General features: G+C 48.2%; 1 pseudogene; it reads right to left on the bottom strand.

Moving 5' to 3' along the window:
- Positions 1-4,354: 4,354 nt before the first annotated feature.
- Positions 4,355-5,535, bottom strand: LOC129325267 (centromere protein K-like; annotated as a pseudogene).
- Between the last annotated feature and the right edge of the window lie 1,270 nt (positions 5,536-6,805).

Raw genomic sequence — 6,805 nt, 5'->3', positions numbered from 1 at the left:
TGTCAGCGCACCTCAAGTCTTGGCTGCGTGCCTTTGATGCTTGGCCTCTGGCTGAAACTTGGCCTCTGGCAGATTTCTACCCGGACATTTTCTGGGTCTGCGTGGTCCAACTGGGCTCGAATCTTGCTCTTCGGCTGCACCCCTGAAGGTACCACATCGCAAAGGAAGCCTTTGCCTGCAGGCAGATCGGGCACTCCGGCAGATGCCTGAGCCAGCCGGGCGTGGTGGCGCATGCCTGTAATCCCTGCTGTCGGGAGGCTAAGGCCGGCGGATCGCCTGAGGCCAGGAGTTCGGGGCTGCAGCGGCTGTTGGCAATGCCGGGTTCGCACTACCGCCTCGATGGGACCCGCTCGGTTTGGCATAGTGTCTGTCCACGAGGTTGCTCAGAACTACCAAACGAGAGAACTGGAAGTTTCCACGAGGCACAGAGAGTAGGCGAATCACCTGCGAGCAACCCCTTCCGTGCCGTAGCCTGAGCCAGACAGCGGGACCCGGCCTCCCCTTTTGCCTGCCCAGGGCGCACCTCTCCAGCCGCGGCCCGTGAAGAGCCGGGCTGGCGCTGCGCCCGCACAGCCAGACCAAGGCGCGCCTCCCGCCTATGTGCGCTTCCATCGGCCGCCAGCAGGGGACGCCCCAGAGGCGGGGAGCCCTCCGCACCTGGCGCTCCAGCCTCTGCCCCCCCCCTGCCCGGCCTGATCCGGAACCACCGGGGAACGAGCACCAGACTCGGAACGGTGGAAATGCAAGAGCCACTTTTGGTTGAGCCAAACTAATGACAGAGTTAGCCGTGTTAGTCTGCAATAGCAAAACAGCAAAGAGTCCAGTAGCATCTTTAAGACTAACCAACTGTATTGTAGGATAGGCTTCTGAGAGCCACAGCTGTCTTCATCAGACGGAACTTTATTGTAGCATAAGCTTTCAAGAACCACAGCTCTCTTCGTCAGACGCAAGTTTATTGTAGCATAAGCTTTCAAGAACCACTGCTCTCTTCATCAGACGCAACTTTATTGTAGCATAAGCTTTTGAGAGCCACAGCTCTCCTTGTCAGATGCAACTTTATTGTAGCATAAGATATGGAGAGCCATGGCTCTCTTCATCAGACGCAACTTTATTGTAGCATAAGCTTTCGAAAACCACAGCTCTCTTCATCAGATGCAACTTTATTGTAGCATAAGCTTTCGAAAACCACAGCTCTCTTCGTTGGATGCAACTTTATTGTAGCATAAGCTTTCGAAAACCACAGCTCTCTTAATCAGATGCAACTTTATTGTAGCATAAGCTTTCAAGAACCACAGCTCTCTTCGTCAGATGCAACTTTCTTGTAGCATAAGCTTTCAAGAACCGCAGCTCTGTTCATCAGATGCAACTTTATTGTAGCATAAGCTTTTGAGCGCCATGGCTCTCTTTGTCAGCTGCAACGTTATTGTAGCATAAGCTTTCGAAAACCACAGCTCTCTTCATCGGATGTAACTTTCTTGTAGCATAAGCTTTCGAAAACCACAGCTCTCTTCATCAGATGCAACTTTATTGTAGCATAAGCTTTTGAGCGCCATGGCTCTCTTCGTCGGATGCAACTTTATTGTAGCATAAGCTTTCAAAAACCACAGCTCTCTTTGTCGGATGCAACTTTATTGTAGCATAAGCTTTCAAGAACCACAGCTCTCTTCATCAGATGCAACTTTCTTGTAGCATAAGCTTTCAAGAGCCACAGCTCTCTTAGTCAGATACAACTTTATTGTAGCATAAACTTTCGAGAACCACAGCTCCCTTCATCAGATGCAACTTTATTGTAGCATAAGCTTTTGAGTGCCATGGCTCTCTTTGTCAGCTGCAACTTTATTGTAGCATAAGCTTTCGAAAACCACAGCTCTCTTCGTCGGATGCAACTTTCTTGTAGCATAAGCTTTCAAGAACCACAGCTCTCTTTGTCAGATGCAACTTTCTTGTAGCATAAGCTTTCAAGAGCCACAGCTCTCTTAGTCAGATGCAACTTTATTGTAGCATAAGCTTTTGAGAACCACAGCTCTCTTTGTCGGATGCAACTTTCTTGTAGCATAAGCTTTCAAGAACCACAGCTCTCTTAGTCAGATGCAACTTTATTGTAGCATAAGCTTTTGAGAACCACAGCTCTCTTCGTCGGATGCAACTTTCTTGTAGCATAAGCTTTCAAGAACCACAGCTCTCTTCGTCAGATGCAACTTTCTTGTAGCATAAGCTTTCGAGAGCCACAGCTCTCTTCGTCAGATGCAACTTTATTGTAGCATAAGCTTTTGAGAACCACAGCTCTCTTCATCAGATGCATCTGATGAAGAGAGCTGTGGCTCTCGAAATCTTATGCTACAATAAAGTTGGTTAGTCTTAAAGGTGCTGCTGGACTCTTTGCTATTTTGATGACAGAGAGGAGCTCTTTACGCACGCCTGCTGAATTGACCAAAGCAGAAAATCACAGTAAATAACCCACACAACAAGCATACAACTAAAGAGACATTTTTGTTCACTATAAAGTATGATTGAAAACTTATTTAGTGAATACTTTCATATAGACAATCGTTACAGAGTCACAGATTTTCCCCCAGTGCAAAACAGTTCTTTAATTTGAGTTGATCTTAACAGTCCAGTTTTTTTTAAAACACAAGCACAAGCAACAGAAACAAAAGTAATAGTAAAATAACTGTGTCAGGCTCAGGCACGCCTCACCCCTCACGTGTGTCTTTCTGCCAGGGCAGTGCTCCCTCTCCGCCTGCCTGATTTCTTGGCCTTTAGGTCTACTCCACCACTGTTGGCCCACTTGCCCCTCTTAGCTGCCAGGATATTGCCTCCCGAAGGTCTCAGAAACAGGGTGCTTGGGCCCTGGGTATTTCCCAGGGGCCCTTCTACAACCCTGAGTAGACTGACCTCCACTCCAGGAACAAACAAGCAGCCAAGCCGCAGCCAAGCCGCAGCCAAGCCGCAGCCAAGCCGCAGCCAAGCCGCAGCCAAGCCGCAGCCAAGCCGCAGCCAAGCCGCAGCCAAGCCGCAGCCAAGCCGCCCTCCTGCTCCCACACTCTCCTCTCAACCTCCTCCCTCCCCCACTTATGGTTGGATCTCTCTTTTATCCCACCACCATTCCCAGCCACCACCTCCTAGCCCCACCCCCAACAGCTTAGCTGCTGCTCTGGCTGCCTTAGGTAGCCACAGCTGTGCCTGTTTTGCTCCCAGCCTCTTCTGGCCCTTTTCTATCCCCTCTAGCCTGTTTGCTGGGTTGTTGGGCTGTAGTTCTTCCCATGCCTGCCACTGGGTTGGGGTGCGGCCCTATGCCACCGGTGCTGCCCATGATCTGCTGCCTGTGGTGGCTCTGCCCCCTGTGCCCTCTTCCTTCAGCTAGGCTGGGCTGCTCTAAGGGCCTGTCTGGGGAGCAGGCTGTGGCTAGGACCCGGGAGCTGCCATCTAGCCTGCCTCCTGCCGATGAGAGCTTGTCAGCGCCTGGGCCCTCCTCAGCAGTCCAGTTCTCCGTTGGTGCCTTTGCTGCCTGTCTCCTCCTTGCTGCTGCTTGTTTCCCCCTTGTCGGGTGAGTATCAAGGGTGGCAAGGCTGGATGGTGGGGCTGCCAGTCTGGGTTCTGGGTGTGGCTCTGGGAGGGTTCCCAAGTCCGGCCTGGTCGCTGGACAAACTGCTGCAGCGTCACATTCAAACACTGGTTTGTACACTGTTTGTTGTGTATGTTGTCATTCACAAAAGAACATTTAATTCAGGGCCGGATCTAGTGCTCCCGGTGCCCGGGGCAACGCTTGCCGGCCCTCACGCGCACGCACAGCGTGCGCACGCTCCTGACATGGCGTGATGATGTCATTTTGATGATGTCATCACGCTGCATGCCGGAGGCAGCGCGGGGGGCTGAGAAGCTGCCCGCACCATTCGCTTCAGAAGTGAATGGCGCGGTCGGCTTTGCAGCCCCCCACGCTGTCTTTCGCCTGCCCCGTGGGACAGAGGGCTTGCTGTGCGCCCTCTGTCCTGCGGAGCAAGCAAAAGGCAGTGCGGGGGGCTGCGAGGCTGCCCGCACCATGCGCCTGCCCCGCGGGACAGAGGGCGGTCAGCTGCCCCCTGCAGGGCAAGTGAATGGCATGGGCAGCCGCACTGCCCTTTTCCTGCCCTGCAGGACAGGGGGTGCGCTGCAAGCCAGCCGCCCCCCGTCCCGCGGGGCAAGCAAAAGGCAGCGCGGCTGCCCATGCTGCCGCCTGCACGTTCTGGGAGCTGCTTCCGGCGCCCCCTCCCTGGTGGCGCTGGGGGCAGACTACCCCCCTGCCCCCCCTCTAGATCCGGCCCTGATTCAATTCAATTCAACTTTATTGCTGATGACAAGGTGGCATCTTCTTTTATTACTCGTAAAAGTTTTCTAGACGTATTCTGTTGGGATCTTCTGTCGTAATGCAATGCCAGATCGTAGCAGAAGTTCAATATAAGGTGACCAAAATGAATTGTTTATTGTTACCTATGGATCGTGTGGTTTATTTATCCATGTATTGATAAGGCTATCTAAAATTTCATGCAGTAGCAGTTATACATCTTCCTCTCTAGAGGAACGTGTCTTTTTTTTCTGTGAATGCCATCATCTTCAAGGAAAATAGTAAAGAGTCAAGCAGTACCTTTAAGACTAACCAACTTTTACTGTTGCATAAGCTCTTTTATTCACAACTACAGACTAAAACAGCTAACTCCTCTGGATCTATCATCTTCAAGGAACTCCCTAATATAATATCATAATATTAATATTATTATTAATATTAATAATATTAATAATGTTAATAATATTAATAATATTATATATTATATATTATATATTATATAATAATATTATATATTATAATAATATATAATTATTATAATAATTATATAATTATATAATTAATATATAATTATATATAAATATATATATATATTAATATTATATAATATTAATAGTATACAATATTAATTATTATATAATATTATAATATTGTATAATATTATAATATAATATAATATAATATTATAATATTATAATATTATAATATAATATATAATATTCAAGAGCTCTACCTTACAGGCTTTTATTTTCAGCATTTTACTTTTCAGCTCTGGAAAGGTTCTTTTCTCAGAAAACTGTACAACCTGATCGCTCACTTCTCTCCCTGTTTGATCAAGGCACTCTATTAGCTGCTGCTATTCCCTTAGCAAGTCTTCATTCAGCTTTTTATTCTTCGCATGGACAGTTGATAAAAATCATTTCAAGACTGTGATCTCGTCTCTGCAACTGATCTTTTCCTAATGCTACCAGAACATTTGGATTCGTGGTAATTGTTTCTGGTGTTCTTTTCTGCCACTGGTTGAACTCTGCAGTTAGAGCCTTCATCCGGCACAGTAACAAAGACAACTTGGGATCACTAGCTGGAACAGTTTCTATTTCTTGAATTGTTAATTTGTTCTGGCATTCTTCCACTTGTTTCCATATCCCTTCACACTCTTCTAAGAGTTGTTCTTTGGCATCCTCTAAACTCAGATCTTGCTGGAGTAGAGACATTTCACAGCCTCCGCTGTCGCTTAGGGTTGCCAGCTCCAAGTTGGGAAATTCCTGGAGATCTGGGGGGTGAAACCTGGAGAAAGTGGGGTTTGGGGAGGGAAAGGACCTTGGCATGTCATAATTCCATAGAGTCCACCCCCCAAAGTAGCCGTTTTCTCCAGGTGAACTGATCTCTGTGGCCTGGAGACCAGTTGTAATTCCGGGAGATCTCCAGCCACTACCTGGAGGCTGGCAACCCAGCTCCCCTCCTTTCCCAGACCTGCGTGGGCTGAGTTCTTCGAGTCACAGATTTTAAAGACGCAAAATATGCCAATTCCAGTGTTTTGCCACCCACGAGGCATTCAATATACATTCAATAAAGAACAGCAACCAAAAGTCACAAATTATAGGACATACTCAAAGAGTTCTACCCGATTACAGTAGAGTGCAGCGTGCTTAAGTACAATATTAAATCATATTCACAAAAATAGTAAAAGGGACCAGGGCATGGTCATTTAAAGGGACAGTGCCTCATTAGAATGATCAGAATACCAAAGACATGTGTTGTCCAAGAACTCGTGCGTGTGCCAATATTATCCAGTTCATTCCAATAAGAGTCCAATAAATCCAACGGGGATGTTTTTCCATCCTGTTCATCTTGTGCTGAACTGAAGTTGGCGCTTCCAAACAGTCTTCAGGGTCAGCCCCATGTACAGAGCATCGCTGCAACCCGACCCAAACCTGCCGAACGTGGAATCCCCGGAGCTGCTTAGAGATGCTATGGCACAAGGCTGGTCGAAATGGCTGTTTTGTAAATACCATTTTTTAAAAGCGTGCCTGATGCTACTCCTTGCCTGCGAACACTGATACACCGGCACCCCCCCTTTAATCTGGGGGGGTGCCTCTGGTTCAGGCCTCATTCTGCCTCTGGTTCAGGCCTCTTTTTCTCAGATGATCAAAGGGCTGCTGTATCTTTGTTTACGCACAAGCATTCTGGTTAGGCATACAGACCACAGGTGGATGAAGGAGAATAGAGGGCTTGGGACTCTTGGGTTCTGAGCTGTGCCAAGAACGTGCCCACGGGTGTTTGGGAGGTGGAGAGCTCTGCTGAGGAAGGGATCTTTCATGGGTTTGGTCCTCAGGCGGCTCCAGAAAGGAGGATGCTCCACCCCGCCCCTCCATACCAGGACTCTTCTGCAGATGAACTACAACCAGAGATTCTCCACGTTTGTTTCTGGAAGCCTGGAAAGTAAAGCTGACCCCAGGCCAAGCTGTTTTGAGTCTGCTGGGG

The sequence above is a fragment of the Eublepharis macularius genome, chromosome 2 (genome assembly GCF_028583425.1).
Source record: "Eublepharis macularius isolate TG4126 chromosome 2, MPM_Emac_v1.0, whole genome shotgun sequence".
Lineage (NCBI taxonomy): Eukaryota > Metazoa > Chordata > Lepidosauria > Squamata > Eublepharidae > Eublepharis > Eublepharis macularius.
The sequence above is the reverse complement of the archived record's forward strand: the minus strand, read 5'-3'. Positions and strand labels throughout refer to the sequence as shown.